This window comes from Delphinapterus leucas, chromosome 19, assembly GCF_059928025.1.
Source record: "Delphinapterus leucas isolate spDelLeu-1000000601 "Yukka" chromosome 19, BTC_Dleu_Yukka2, whole genome shotgun sequence".
Classification (NCBI taxonomy): domain Eukaryota; kingdom Metazoa; phylum Chordata; class Mammalia; order Artiodactyla; family Monodontidae; genus Delphinapterus; species Delphinapterus leucas.
The window spans coordinates 7,150,988-7,166,825 of record NC_143147.1 but is presented as its reverse complement, the minus strand read 5'-3'; the positions used below and the strand labels follow the sequence as shown (position 1 = coordinate 7,166,825).

Here is a 15,838-nt window from a genome sequence, read left to right as displayed (position 1 = left end):
ATCTCGCCTGGTTCCTTCTACCCAGGGCTCTCTTATTGCGCCCTGCCACGCTGGGTGGCCCAGGGCAGGTCCTAACCTCCCCGGGCCTCCCTCTTCCCCTTCCTGTCCCCTTCCATGCAGAGTTTAACCCTTACAGCAACTCCAGGATAAAGGTATGGTTACGCCCGCTTGACAGATGAAAGGAGGCTCCAACTTCCAGACACTAAAACTGCTCCGGTCAGAATTCAAGCCCACTTCCGACTCTAAAATTTCCCACCAGGTCACAGTACTATTTCACAGTCAGAGATTATCTGCTGACTGGATGAGTGACCATCATGAGGAAGTGAGCAAGGGGCAGGCAGGGCCTGGCTTTGGCGCCCAAGAGATGTGGTTTCCAATCGCATTTGGTCGCTGTGTGACCTCATGCAGGTCACTTAACCTCTCTGAGCTTCAGTTTCCTTGATAATCTGTATGAGGCGGTTAATAAGGCTTACAGAGGACCACCCAGTGCCAAGCACAAAAGCAGGCACTCATTAAATGACGGCTTTGCTCCATGATCCCTCTCGGCAGCCAGAGAGCCAGACATACACTTATTAGAGGAACCATCCCCCATCTGGCCCTGCTGCCGGGCGTGCCCCCCGTCACCATCTCTGGCCCTCTGGAACGCTCAAGCTGAGCTCCGCAGGCTCCTGTCCTGTCCAGGAGACCAGGGCCTCTCTGTTTAATCTGCCAGGGAGGGGGCCCCAGGGGTCAATGTCACCCCAAGGGAACAAAGCCAGCTCCGTCCACATCCTGCTGGACTCGACAAGAGGGAGCCACTCAGTTAAGTCTGATCTGGCAAAACGTCTGTTTTTAGTGCTATTTTGGGCCATGGTGGGGATTTTCTGTGCTCCTCTCAAAGGTACCCTAAACTGAATTCCTTCCCATCTCCCCGTCCCTATCTGTGTTTGAAATGAAAGTATCGTTCTTCCTCTTCTTTTTATCCTGCTTCTCTTTCCCACCTATCAGATGGATGCAAATGAGGGAAGGGGCAGAGCTGGGACCCCTCGGAGGGCAGCATTCCTCCCCCCCACAACCAGTCCCCCAGAGCACAGCAGGCTAGGAGACAAAGTTGCTTCAAACCAGGCAAAGCGGAGAAGTCCTCGGCCTTCCGGTTCTGGAAGCCCTGAGGCCGGGTCATTGTCTGCTGCCGCCCCAGACACACACCAGGCGTCTGCCCCTCCCACCACACACCTTTGCCTTTCTGCTTCTCTGCCTTTGCTTGGGCTGCACCCACGCCCCCGGCCTGGAAGCCCTCCCCCAAGGCCTCCCCTGCGAGAAGCGCCCTCTTAGCTGCAACACGACCACATCTGAATCCACATCTATGAATCATGCCCTTCAGGTCCGCTCCCCTACCCGACTGTGGGCTTCAAAAGGGGAGGGGCGGCCGTCATGTAGTCACCCATTTCTCCAGGGCAAGGCTGCTCAAACCCCATCAGCACTGTTGACATTTGGGGCCAGGTAATTTGTTGGGGGGGTGTCCCCGGCCTCGACCCACTAGATGCCCGCATCCCCCACCCAGTGAAGACAACCAAAAATGCCTTCAGACAGAGCCTAACGTCCCCTGAGGGACAAAATTACCCACAACTGAGAACCACTGCTCTGAGGCCTGGCACCCCGCCCCCCAAAATGAGTGAACGCACGACTCTCCCTTCTTCCCCCAACAGGTGATTTTAATTTTACCTCTTTTCCTCTTATCATAGTCATGTACAAATTTCATCTTCCCTATCAGACCAGAAGCTTCCAGAATACAGGCCCATTTGACCTCAGCTGTATATCAGAGCTGATCACCAGTTACCATTTTGCTGCAGGAATAACTCTCAAAGCATCAGAGAGCACCCGACTAAAACCCAGTTCTGCTCCCCCTTCCACACCCTGCCCTGGGCTCCTGTGTGACTTTGTGTCAGCTGCTAAGCTTGTCTGGGCCTCAACGTCTCTGCGTCACCGTAACAATTCTTTGTCCTGTTAGCTGGTGGGAGGGTGACAACTTCACACCTCCAGGGAGCTGTAGTGCCCAAGAAGAAATCTTTTTAATTTACATTTGCTGAGAATTATTATTACCAGTAGGCACCATCATTAAGCACTTTGCTATGTGCCAAGTACAGCTGAGCGCTTTACAGGCATCATCTCATTCAATCCTCTTAAAAGGGAAACGATGAGGTCGGTACTATTGTTTCTGCTGTCTATAAAGGAGGAAAGAGAGGCCCAGGGAGCTGGGGGAGCCTGCCTGAGGACACCCAGAGGTGGTCTGCTGGCCTCTGGTAACTGAGGATGCCAATCAGAAAACCCGTTCAGCTTCAACCCTGGATACTGAAATTACTTTTCCAAGTCTGAAGCCCTCCTGGTGCAGGCAGAGTTAGACCCCTGGCCCCAGGGCCGCACGGAAGGTCTGACTGCAGAGGTACCTGGTGCAGTGGCCTCCCTGGGCCGGGGCTTGAGGGCGGGGCTCGGAGGGCTGCCACCCCCTTCCCAGGTGTCACCCGTCTCCAGAAGGCCCTGGCTGGACTGTCTTCCCTCAGTGCTGAGCGGGCGCTGAGATTCTTCAGGGCAGGAATAAAAAAACCACCATCCTCGAACACCTTCTGTGTATTTCTATGTATGAAAACAGGCCCTGTCTTAAGAATTTTATCTGCATCAACTCACTCGTTCTCCCAACAACCCTGAGGCAAGCGCTGCCATTTCCCCCATTTCACGGATGAGTAAAGAAAGCAAAGAAGTAACTTGTCTGAGTTTGCAAGCGGCAGAGCCAGAATGTGAACCCAGGCAGCTGAACTCTGAAAGGTGTTCACGGCCAAAAAGTCTGTGTTTACGGCTGTGTTCCGAGCACCCTGGTGTGCGCGAGATACTCAGTATGTGATTTATGAATGAATGCACAAAGAAATGAATGAGTTTGTGGTTACACTGCTGCCCAAGTCCACCTATAGCACCGGGGCAAAGCCTCTTTGCAAACAGAAACTGGCCGGAAAACTGTAATTCTCACCTGCCCCACCGGCTGACAGAGACACGCAATCCATCCACCTCAGCCTGGCTGGGGAAGGAACAGGCACCAAACTCCTGGTTTTGGCCAACGTCACCGCAGGGAAGGGTACGGGAGGAGTGATAACAGCGACCTCTTCCCCCAAAGTCCTTCAGCAGAAAGAGTACTGGTCCCTGCCGAGTCCACGGGCCAGCAGCCAGTGACTCGGGGCCTGTGACTGTGCCCGTTTCAAAGGTGGGGAGACGGAGCCCCTGAAAGGACGGTGGCACCTGGATGTGGACCCGGGCTGGCCTGTGTTTCTGACCCCATGCTTTCCAGATCACAGAGCACACTGAATGCAGCAGCTACCGCCCCCTGTCGGACAGGAGGGGAAATGTGCTGGGGTGGTGGTGGGGGGGGACGGGGGAGGGGGGGACGGAGAGGGCGTGACTTTCCTGAAGCAGCAGCTGGAACTCAAACCCTGTCCTGATTCCAAACCCAGGGCCGCTCCCCTGCTCAGCCGTGCTTCCCAGACTGGACTGAGGCATGTCTCCAGGGAGGGGACGGGAGGAGGGGGGCCAAATGCGGTGTAGTCTGCACCAGCCCCCTTGGGACCCCCAGCCCCCCCACTGGGCCCCTACACCTCCTGACAGCTCCCCTCCGGGCTTGCGGGACGCCCTCCTCCTGAGGCCGATCACCATGCAGAAACTGGACGCCTGCTGTCCACTGGCCCTGAGCATCTCATCTCCGGGGCCGGCGAGCCCAGGGCCAAGGGGAAGAAACGTGGCGGGGAGGGGGTGTCTGCTGGGTGAGCGACGATCGGGTGGTCACAGCAGAGCCCTGGTGCTCCTGGCCTGTCCTTCTGTCCTTCCTGACTAGGCGTCCTTCCCACGTCGCCCTCTCCTCCTTCCCACCAGCCCCACCGGTGTCCCACCACCACACACGCTATCCACACAGATTCGAGAACCAGTAGAGCAAAAGCTCTCCTCTGGCAGCCGAGCCCCATCTGCACCTCCAGCTGCTGGCACCCACCCTGGTGTCACATTCCAGTCTCGGATCCCGGTGACCCACCCAGGCACGGGGCACGGCTCTGCCTCAATCCCGGGAAACAGGACGAGCCAGTTTCTCCTCAGCCCCCCAGAAGGAGCAGGGGCCCCTCTCTGGCCTTGCCGGTCTCCTCTGAGGGTGATGAATAGAATCCCCTGACTGGTGCCCCAAGAATCCCCAAGATCCCACAGGGGCCCCCGAAACAATGCTGGGCTCCCCCGCCCCACCTCGCCCGGCCCTTCCTGCCGGGAAGACTTCTGAGCGCCCCGCGCCCCCGGCCTCACCCTTGGAGCTGGGGCCGCACAGACGAGGCAGCCGAGCTCTGGGCCTGGATGCCCCGGCCTCCCGGGGAGGACAGACACCGACAGAATTACCGATAATTCTGAGATAAATGCTATGCCTCAGCCATAGACAAAGGGAGATGACTCAGTTCTGCCGTGGAGATCAGAGAAGGAGGGAACAGGACGTCTGTTTGGGTCTCGGGACGCAGGGAGGAAGGTGAAGGGCAGCCCAGGTGGAAGGAACAGCTTGGGCCAACGTACAGAGGCAGTAATGCCAGGGTTGCATCCTGGGAGGGGGCTCGGCTGTGGCAGGAGGGGACAGGGCTTGAGTGGGACCAGAGCAGGCAAGGACCAGAAAGGCCCGCACGGCGCGGGAGGGACTCCGGAGCAGACCTTGATTCAGAGCACAGCAGGAGCCCCGGGGAGTCACTGCCGTGGTTGAGAAAGGTCACTCTGCAGTGTGGCCCACGCTGGGAGGGGGCAGGATGGAGGCAGGGAGGCTGCTGAGGAGGCCGCGGCAACAGCTAGCCTCTCCCACCACGTTCTTTCTGAGCCAAGTCCTCCCTCCTGGCCATAGGACACCGGCCATGTCCGCTGCAGCTGCCAAAGAATCGCTGGTGTGTCCCCTTTGCCAGGAACACCCCCTCATCACCTACCTGTGCTCCAAGCACCTGCTCCAAGCCCCCTCTGCCATGAAGCCGCACCTCCACAAAGCCCCAACCCTGGTCAAGTTGGGACACACTCATCCCTGGATCCTAAAGCTCAGGCTACCTGCCCACCATCCTGGAACTGGCTTCCGTGGTCCCCTCTGCCCCTCCCCGCGTGACCAAGTCCCGCCAAAGACACCGACCCACTCCCTCCCACGTTGTCTCCAGAACACCTGTCAGTGCTTCCATGCGAGGCCCTGCTTCCTGCCAAGACCTGGCGCGAGCTCCCACTTGTCCCCTTGGGTACCATCTGGTTCTCACCCCTGGGCTGTGACCTTGGAGGCAGGTGCATTAAACACAGAACTTCGAAACGGTGAGCCCTTGGAAAATACCCGGTGGGCCAGTAAGCCCCGGTGCCTCTCCCGAAGGAACGCTGCCCGGCGTGCAGGGCTCCGCCTGGGCCTGCCTGCGGAGCCACACGTCGCTGGCGGGACATCCATGCCCAGCGACAGGCGCTATTAACGCAACGAGGTGCAAACGTGGACGGCCATGGGAAGACAGTGGTGATAATAATGGTGACAGTGGCAGCTAACATTTATTGGGACAAGTACCGTTCTCAGCTTCCCAGGCTGACGTGGACTCACTTGTTAAAGCTTCACCACAGTCCTGTGAGGCTGGTACTGTTATTACCCCCGTTGCACAGATGGGGACACAGAGGCACAGAGAGGTGAACAACTCATTCAGGACGTGGTGGAGCCAGGAGTCACCCAAAGCCTTGCCCTGGAGCACCCCACCTGTGACCCCGCCAAGACAACAGGAAGGAAAAGGGAGCTGACCACTAAGAGCCTGAGGGGCGGTCTCGTTTGGGGTAAGAGAAAACTATGTATTTGCGTACGTGATACATGTATGCATAAGAGAAGAGCAAACCATATTCAAGGTGTTAACTGGGGTTACCTGGGGGGCACTTTTACTCTGTGTACTTCCGGGTTATTTGCATTGTTCACAATGAGAACAAATCCATGTCTTACCTGAGTAATTCAAAAAGAAGAAATTGAGAGAAACTGTCAGGGCCTCAGTTAATGTTTGTTGAATGAATAGAAGGCAGACTCATTTTCTAGGCCTGTTTTTTCAAACTCTGGGTAGGACCCATTAGTGGATCGTGAAATCAATTTAGTGGGTCACAGAAAGCAATTTAAAAAAACAACAAAAACCAAATAGACTAGAATAGAAAGTATCAGACCAGGGTACATAACAGAGTAAAGAGCTATGTCACTAAACTTTTTTTTCCAGTTACACACAGTGGGCGTGAATGGAATTGTGACCTAAAATGCATTTCTTACTATAGGTCACAGCTGAGGGTTTGGAAGCCACAGTCCAGACTAAAGAGTCTAAGGAGGAATAAGCAGGGTCCCTGCCTGCAGGGGCCTCCTGGTCAACGGGGAGAGAAAGACCGTTACGGGGCGGGTGACCCCCCCTCCTCTGTTTAGGAAGCTACAGAAGCTTCTGGCTGTTGGGAAAGGTCACACTCAGCCCACTCCATACTCGGCTTCTGGGGCCGGGATCACCCCTGGACACATTCTCCTTTCCAAGCCTCTTGCCTGTGAGAGCCTTTGCCACAGTTTTGGGGCTGAGCCTCCCCCAAACCAGAATGTCTGTGTCCACTCCTCTGTTCTACCCAGAAGGCCACTTTTCCTAAGGACTCCCTTCTGGACACTCCTGAGGCCCTCACTGTCAAGGGGGAGGGGTGGGAAACTAGAAGATTCCTTTCCAGCTTCCAGATCCTGAGGCCACGTCCCAGGGAAGCCTCTGGAAATGCAGCTGTGTGGTCAGTCAGGAGGGGCCTCCACTGAGTCTGCAGCGAGGGCTGCCCCCACCCAGGGTGCGCCTGACCCCAGGCAGAGCCAGGTCTGAATGGAGGATGCGGTGTGGGGAGAGAGGCAGAGCCCCCAGCCTGGGGCTCCCACGGCGCTGGCGCCTCCACATCAGAACTCTCCTAACCCACCGCGCCTCCCCTCCCCGGGCAGCAGACAACTAAAAAAAGATAAAATAAAAAGAAGTAATTCCCCTGCTCTGACGTCACCGCGAAGTCTTAACAGCCCAACAGCGGCATGAAACTGGATTGCAACCAGATGTAATGCCCTTGAATCCTCAACACGCCGCTGCGTTGGAAGACAAATGGGGGGGTGGGCACTCTGGGTGGAGGGAACCGTGAGGGTCCCGCATGGGTCCCGGATCGGAGCCTGCGGAAACCCTGGGAAGCCCGGGGCCCGGGTCGCCATTCAGGCGCGCTGCCTCCCCTCCCCCAGCCCCCCAGTAGCGCATTGTTACTCTCGACAGCCGTCTCCATTCAGGCCCGGAGCCCCAGCGCCTCGCCCGTCGGGGGCTCCCCGAACCAGGGCACGGCTCGGGCCGCACTCCGGCCCCTGGCGTGGATTTGAGGCCGACCCAGAACCCAAGAAGGGAAACAGCTCGCTGGGAAAACGGGCGCCCCAGGAAGCTGGGGCCGCCGCGGCCTCGGGCCTGTCTGGTGTTTCGCTTCCCCTCCGCCCCTCTTCGGCCGCCCCCGGCGACCAAGGCTCCAAATGTCAACCCCGCGTCCTGCAACACCCCCCCACCCCGCCGCGCTCGGCGACACTGCCTTGCGCCCGGTCCCCGCGTCCTCCTCCCGGGTCCCCTGCCTCCCAGGCGCGGAGCCGCGGGGCCAGGGACACGGCCGGTGCGCAGTCGTCCGTCCGGGAACACGGGACTCGCGTGGCCTGAGCCCCCACCGTGACGTCACCCCGAAAGGCCCGCGCGCCCCGGGCCTGCCCGCGTCGGAGCTCCCCGGCCTCCGGGGCCGCTTCCTGCCGGGTCGCGCGGCCTGCGCACAGGCCCGGGCGCCGCCGCCCGCGAGGGGGCACCGCCGCGGGCTCCGCTGAGAGCCCCGCGCGCCACCCCTCCCCACCACGGCCCTCGCCGTCCCTCGAGGCCCTGGCTCCCACGCCGTGGCCCCACCAGGCCCCGAGTCCCCCCGGAGAAGTCGGCTCCCCGCCCCCCACCCGGACGCACTCACAAAGCTCGCCTCCGGCGGCGCGCGAACGCCCCGGTCCCCACCCGCACTCGGCTGACCCCCGGCGCCACCGCGCGCACAACCCCCGCACCCGCGACCCTAGCTCCTCGCGCCCGCACCCCGCAGCTCCCCGGACGGCCATCCGGTGACCTGGCGCCCCCCGCACACAAAGCACTTCCCCGCGGCCCCCCGCGCCCCCGCCACGGCGCTCGGTGCTCACCTCAGCGCGCGCTCACTCGGGGGCCCGGGTTCTGGCGCTGCGACTTCGCTGCCCGGAGACTCGGGCGGCCATGGGGGTCCGGGCGCGGCGGCCCGGCCGGCCAGCAGCCAGGCAGGAAAGAAGGTGGGCCTCGGCGCCCCCTCCTCGAGCCGGCGCTCGGGCGGGCTGGGCGGCCTGCTCGGCGCGCTCTCGCTCCGGCCGCGCCTCGCTCCGCACCTCGCCTTCCGAGCGCAGCCGCGGGCAGGGGCGGCGCCCGGGGCGCGGGGACCGGGCCCTGGCTGCGCACCGCCGGGCCTGCTGGCGTCGCACGGCCGCGGGGAAATGCGGTCCCCTCCGCGCAGGAAGAGCCGGCGGCGGGCGGCGCGCGGGGGGAGAAGGCGGCGAGAGCGCGAGGAGAAAAGTTCCCGGCCGCCTGGCTGCGCTCGCTCGTCGCCCGGGAGCCAGGTGGGCCGCGCGCCCCGACAGCACCCCCTGGCGGCCAGCGCCCGCCACGGGCCTGGGGGGAGGGGGCTCGGCGGGGGGACTCAGGGGGGCCCTCAAGGACTCGCGGGCCGGGGTCGGGGCCGGAACCTGGGGCGGAGGACGTGGACCGGCACCGGTCTTCAGATGCTCCCAGGCTCTGGCCGGGTCCCTGGGCCAGGCTCCCGCCCTCACCCACCACAGCCCTCCCGTGACCTCCCCTTCACAGTCTGGGAAACGTTCCGACCTCTAAGCTCAGTAGGCCGCCGAGCATGGATTTCTTCACTTACTGGCACCTCGCTGGACGCAAAATCAGCAGAGACAAGTGGTCCTGTCGTCATGGGGCTGGCACCCTGGTGGGCAGAGACAGACAGCAAACAAATGCTTCCACACGTGAGGAAGATCGTTCCAGGGACAAATGAGCGCTAGTCATTAGTGAAGTGAAGAACTGGGGCTACTTAGCTGGGTGTGAGCAGGGAACTGACCGTTCCTGGCAGGGGGAGGAGCAAGTGCAAAGGCCCCGAGGCAGGAGAGAGCAGGGGGACAGGCAGAGCCGTAGGGAGGACCCGGGTCTTCAGCGCTACCACGGCCTGGTGGGGACCTTGGATGCAATTCTAGTGCCATCGGCAGAGCTTGGGCAGAGGAATGCTGAATGAATGGGTGAGTGAACCTATTATGAGCTTACAGACTGCCTGACTTCCTGCCCCAAAGCCTCCACTCGCCACAGCCGAGGCAGAAGGCCTCCTGCTCCCACCCAGCCTCTGGGGTCTGTTGGTCCCACGAGCAGGGGAGGGCTGTCAAGGAGCCAGGGCCCCGGGAACTCCAGCCTCCTCCCCTGTAGGTAAGGCCAGGTGGTGGGTACGGTGCTCTTATTCTGTGACAGAGGACTGTCCCCCTGTTTACACGTCCTCTCATCCGATCCTGACACCCACGGCCCCCTCGCCCCCCAGGAGGCAGACCCACCGCTTTTGTTCACAAGGAAACTGGGCACAGAGCAGTGAAGTCATCTGTCCAGGGTCTCAAGCTAAGGTGACAAGCGAGACGCAAGACCTGCACCCAACTCAGCCACCACCCCCGAGGGCGAGCTTGAGAGCCGGACAGCAGTGGGATAAGAGGGTGCGCAGCGTGGCTTTAAGCACAGGTTCTGGGGGAGACAGACCTCGTCTCTAAGTCTGGCTTCTCTGGGCCCAGCTGGGAGGCTTTGGAAAAACCAGTTGACATGCTGAGTCGCGGTTTCCTCATCTGTAAAATGGGGGTAAGAGAGTAGCACCTACTTCCCGGGTTCCTGAGGACTAAAGAAGGTGGGAGTGTGGAGCGTCGAGCCCAGAGCCTGGAGGCCGTGAACACTGTTAGTGCTTTAGGTCACGAGGTAGAGGAGGGGGAACGGGGCTTCCATACATCCAGGGGCTTCTACCCCCTGCCGTGTCCAGCCTCCTGCCCTCCCTGCCCTCCCCTGCTCTGGGAAGAACCCAGGGAAGGCCTGGCACCAGGGACCTCGGTGGGCGGTGAGAAGAGGGGGTGTCCCGGGGGAGGAGGAGATGGCGTGGTCTAGGCACTAACCACTGCCATTCTGAGGGCCCGTTGTGCACCAGATGCTTTCCGTGGGTGTGAGTTTCCTAGGGCTGCTGCGACAGATGACCACACATTGAGTGGCTTAAAACAACCCAACTTTATTCTCTACAGTTCTGCAGGGCAGATGTCCGAAATCAGCATCAACAGGAGAGTCCGTTCCCTGCCTTTTCTAGCTTCTGGAGGCCACGTGCATGTCATGGCTCGTGCCCCCTTGGTGACCTCCAGGAACCAGAAAAGGCAGGAAATAATTGCTTCTGTTGTCACAGCTCCTGCTTCCTCCCTTGACCTTCTTGCCTCCTCTTATAAGACCCTTGCGATTCCATTCGGGCCGCCTGGATAATCCAGGAGACTCTCCCATCTCAAGACCCTAATTTAAGCACACCTACAAGGACCCTCCACCCCCTGTTTTTTTTACCACATAATGGAACATTCACAGGATCCGGGGATCAGGACCCAGATATCTTTGTGAGCCGTTATTCAGCCTCACACTCCATGCATCCTCTCAGCGCTCCCTCATCACAACTCATTTTACAGATGAAAGAATTGAGGCTCAGAGAGGTCAGTCCCTCATCCAAGGTCACACAGCAGGTAAGCTTTTTCACCTCTCCCATGCATATTAATTGAGTGCCCACCGTGGGTCAGACACTGGGTTAGGTTCTGGGTTGCCATGTAAGAGCTACCTCTGAAAAACGTGCTGTGGAGCCCAGGCACAAAGTGTCGTGACCTGGTCCTGTTGAGGAATTCAGGGAAGGCTTCCTGGAGGAGGTGACCTGTGAGCTGAGATCTGGAGGGTGATCCTTAGGCCTCTTCAGAAGGCTGGGTAGCCCAATTTAGGGAGGGGAGGCTTCTGAGCAGGAGAGTGCTCAGTCTGCTGTGGGCACCATCAGGGGTTGGTCAGCAGAGCCAGCCCCCGGGAGATTTCTGCTGAGAAGCTACTTGTCACCTCTCATGGGATGCGGTGGGAGGTAAGGTGGGAGTGGGCCCACTGCCCAACACAGACACCCAGTAAAGACAGTGCTGCTACAAAGATGTCGAACTTGCAGCCTCGAGGTGAGATCCAGGCTGCGGGCTTGTTTTGACTGGAGAGAAAAGTGTCTAAAGATTTTGGAGTTGAAATACCTTTAAGGAATATAAATTCTTGCGGCCCTACCACTACCCACACCCACATTTAAATCACCAACTGCCCCCAAAGGCACTGGGTTTGAGATATCCTCCCCGCTCCCCAGGGGTCTTAAGACTCAGTTTTGCATCTGTGCCTTGGCCTGGAACTCCCCCTCGGTTTTCTCCTAGGCCAAAAGGAGACAATGACTCCCGGCCGAGGGAGAGAGGTCCCCGGGGCTGGAAGACAGGGAAGGGGGATCCACCTCCGGACAGACTCCCGTACCCTGAGGGACTGGCTTACTGGTGGCTCGCCTCCATGGGGACATCCCCAGTTTAGGAGCCACCCCCCCCCCCTTTATCACACGGAAGACCAAGCACAGGGAGGGGAAGCACCTGGAGTGGGGCGTGCGGAGTGGGCTGCAGGTGCGTCTGAGGGCCCAGCTTGAGCTCTGCGCAGCCGGCCTGCCTACCTGAGGAAGCTACATTAGGGAGGGGTAAAGTCCTACCTTGTCTCAGCCGTTGTGGATCTCTGTGACAGAGAACCTTTGTCCCAGCTCACACACCTGTCTCTTGGTGGTTATCACACCTTGATTTCCTGGGGGGAGCCCATGTGCTTCAGCCTGGGCTGACGCTACCTCCGGTACACAGAGATGTTCCTAGGATTCAGGTTTAACCAATCAAAGTGCCCCATTTCCCTGGCTGCAGTGGCTGGTTCACGGATGGCCACATGACCCAAGACCGCTGGCAGTTTTGCAGGAAGCATTGAGCTTTGCTGGAACCTCCAGGGGGTGTTAAGCTGGTTGGTTGTGGGCCTGAGAATAAAGCCAGTATGTAGGAGAACAGTGTCAAAACACACGTAGAGACACCAGCTGGGCACCTGGATCCAGCTACACCTGAAGCTCATTACACGCAAGCCAATAAGTTTACCTGTTTACCTAAACCAGCCTAAGTTTGTTTTCTGTCGCTTGTCTCAAAGAGAACTAAGGCTGCTTTACCTGGAGAAGAAAAATGAGGGTGAGGAGGGGAGGGGACTGACTTCTTCAAAGATCTGAAGGGCTGCCCTGGCCCTGCGTACTCACGTGCATGTTGTGGGTTTCCAGTGAGCGCATTTTGACTCTTTATGAGGCAGAACTTTCCCACAATAAGAACTGTTCAGAGGAGACCATGCACTGCCTCAGGACAGAGGAAGTTCCCTCCTTGGGGCTGTGCAAACAGGCAGGATGTGGTGGAGGGGACTCAGGCTGGCTGCAAGGACAGCGGTCCTGTCATCAGATGGATGTGAGCTGGGACCTCAGACCAGCTTTAGTGGACAGCTGGGGATCATCAGTGACTCCCAATGTTTAATTGTAAAATATTTAAGATAGTCAAGAAGGTACAAGAAATATTCAGTGATCACCCCTGCATCCACCATTGTCAGCTCGAGAAATAAAACCTCATCGATACAGCTGAGCCCCTGGTCATAGACCCCCCTCCAGCTTTAAGCTGTTACTACGTGTGCACCATCCTAAGGGTTGTGCAGGTCACAGGGCTTTCTTTAACAGAGGTTTGAATTGCCATACTTTCAGGCTGTGCAGATTTTTTTCTTATTACCAGTGGTGAAAATAAAAGCACTTAGGTACTAATAAAACATGAATATTTTTCTTCCTTCCTTCCTCCCTCCCTTCCTTCTTTCTTTACTTCTTTCTTGTAATAAAAACCTATTACAGAAGCAGTCCCCAAACCATTTCTTACCGAGTTTATATGAAAGCTATTCCACCTCTGCCCTCCCAGTCCCTACGCCCCGTCCCCTCGCCCCCCTGCTCTGTGTCTGGGCTCGGTCTCCCCTCTGCACACTATGGCCGATCACAATTTCAGGGCTGTGAGGATTGAGGCTGAGATGAGGCACATCCAGCACTTGGCACGTCCCCTGGTGTGTAGGTGGTGAGAGCCAGGTTCTGGCGCTAGTTAGGACGATGGCTGTCCAGGTGAAGTGCCCCAAGCTCTCCGACCCCTCCCCTGCTCACCCGCCTGGTCCAGGCTGTCCTGAAATCCTGTCGGTTCTACGCTCTGCTCCCTGCTTGGTCGCAGCCTCTGTAACTTGTCTCCTCACCCTGTTTCAACACCCCCATCCACCCTCTTCACGGTGGCCCTGTTCCGCTGTGTCCCTCCCCGGCCTGCACTCTCCACACACACACCCCAGGGCTGGCCTGGCCCCTGCACATCCTTCCGGCTCTGCCCTGCAGGATGCCTTACAGGTCCCTCAGTTGCTTCAGCTCCTACCTTCTGAGCGTCCCCACATGCCACTACCTCTGCCTGAGACACCCTTCCCTCTCTGCCCTGTGTGGCTGCTCCCTCCACACCTTTCCAGGCTCAAATGAAGAGTGGGCTCCTTGGACTTCCCTGGTGGCGCAGTGGTTAAGAATCCGCCTGCCGATGCAGGGGACACAGGGATCGATCCCTGGTCCGGGAATATCCCGCATGCTGCGGAGCAACTAAGCCCGTGCGCCACAGCTACTGAGCCTGCGCTCTAGAGCCCGTGAGCCACAACTACCGAAGACCGCATGCCTAGAGCCCGTGCTCCACAGCAAGAGAAGCCACTGCCATGAGAAGCCCGCGCACCGCAGCGAAGAGTAGCCCCCGCTCAACGCAACTATAGAAAGCCCGTGCACAGCAACGAAGACCCAACGCAGCCATAAATAAATAAATAAAATTTTTTAATCTTTAAAAAAAAAAAAGAGTGGGCTCCTCCAAGAAGCCCTCTCAGACCTCCCCCAGTCACCTGAGGCCCTCCTGTCACATTCCCAGTGATCACTATTCTTTGTAAGTCTCTCTGGCTCCAGGTCATGAGTTAGTTCCTTGAGGGCAGGAGTGCTGTCCTCTTTAGGGCAGACCAGCTTTTTGCACAGTCATTTTAAACACAATACTTCTGGGCTTCCCTGCTGGCGCAGTGGTTGACAGTCTGCCTTCCAATGCAGGGGACACGGGTTCATGCCCCGGTCCGGGAGAATCCCACATGCCGCAGAGCGGCTGGGCCCGTGAGTCATGGCCGCTGGACCTGTGCGTCCGGAGCCTGTGCTCCGCAACGGGAGGGGCCACAACAGTGAGAGGCCCGCGTACTGCAAAAAAAAAAAAAAAAAAAAATACTTCTCAGTTTTCTAAGCTCTTTGCACTGTCCACTCAGGTCAGCCTCCCAAGAGCCCAGGGAGGGGGCACTGCATCAGCCCATTTTACAGATGCAGAGGCACCAAGAGGGCATCTCCCGGGGCTGCCGTGACCACTGCCGCTGACCTACTGCTTTAAGACCGCAGTCCTGGAGGTCAGGAGTCCAGCTCAGCATCCCTGCGGCTCCAGGCGACGGTGGTGTCTCTCCCTTTTCAGATTCCAGGGGCCGCCTGCGCCCTTCGGCTCGTGGCCGCTTCCTTGCCTCTCTGCTTGCATCGTCACCTCTCCTCGCCTGTGTCGGTTCTCCCCCGCTTCTCTCCTGGAAGGACACTTGTGATGACATGTAAAGCCCACCCGCATAAGGTGGGATCATCCCCACATCTCAGGATCTTTAATCACACCTGCAGAGTCCCTTCTGACATCTGAGGTCACACTCCAGGTTCTGGGGATTGGGGTGTGGATATCTCCGGGGCCATTATTCAGCGGCCACAGAAGTGTCCCCAAGCGGCAGAGCTGAGACACCCCCGGTGGTCTGGCTCCAGTCTCTGTGCCATACGTGGTGCCTCCCATCCCGGAGGTGTGTGGCCTAGCGGACCGCATGGGGCAGGGCACTCGAGGCAGAAGGAGGAACGCGACCCCAGCCTGCAGGCAGGGAGAAAATCCACACAGCTCTGTGGGTGGAGGGAGAGTACAGGTTACGTGGGTCCTGTGAGGCATCACTGCCCACGGCGGGCCACATGGAGGCCATGGCCAGGGAGCCTCCGTGGAGGGTGGGGCACCGCTGTCCCTCCCACCTCCTCCCACCCCCACAGCAGGGCCTGGACGATGGTCGTTCCAGAGAATGCACCGTTTAGGACGTGCCAGGCAGAGGGTCAGACGGTTTTTCCTGTCTCATTTAGACTTGACAACCGTAATCTCTTGTGTACCCGTTCTGCAGATGTGCAGATCGAGGCTTATCTACAGTGGCTGGCGTTTCTTGATCACAGCCAAGCCCTGTGCTCCCTGCCTTTACAGGTCCAGTCTCCCAGGGTGCCCATAGTGCCCTATAGGGAGGAACTGTTCCCCATCTGATTGTACAGAGGGGAAACTGAGCTGAATGATCAGAGGATTGTCACAGACACGGAGGACAGTGCCTGGCAGAGGGGTGAGACCCAAGCTGGCCTCCAGAGCCACGCTTTGGTATGGAAGCAGAGGGCCCCAAGGTCACGTTTGGGTGGACTGAGGGGCCCCGAGGCCACTCCCTCTCAGGCCCACAAAATGGCAATGCTGCAGCCACCAGGCAGCAGGATGGGAGCTGTGGGGAGGGGACAAGGGGAGTGGGGGCACCAGGGGAGGGAGTGGAGGAGG

At 58.8% G+C, this 15,838-nt stretch overlaps 1 protein-coding gene across 4 annotated transcripts in view; it reads right to left on the bottom strand.

Moving 5' to 3' along the window:
- Positions 1-8,662, bottom strand: part of RAI1 (retinoic acid induced 1) — a 104,135-nt gene extending 95,473 nt beyond the window's left edge. For all 4 annotated transcript variants that reach the window (XM_022560883.3, XM_022560879.3, XM_089900192.1 and 1 more), the window contains exon 1: positions 8,219-8,662. The gene's annotated coding sequence lies outside the window, so the exon portion shown is untranslated. The remainder of the gene's footprint in view (positions 1-8,218) is intronic.
- Positions 8,663-15,838: the final 7,176 nt, after the last annotated feature.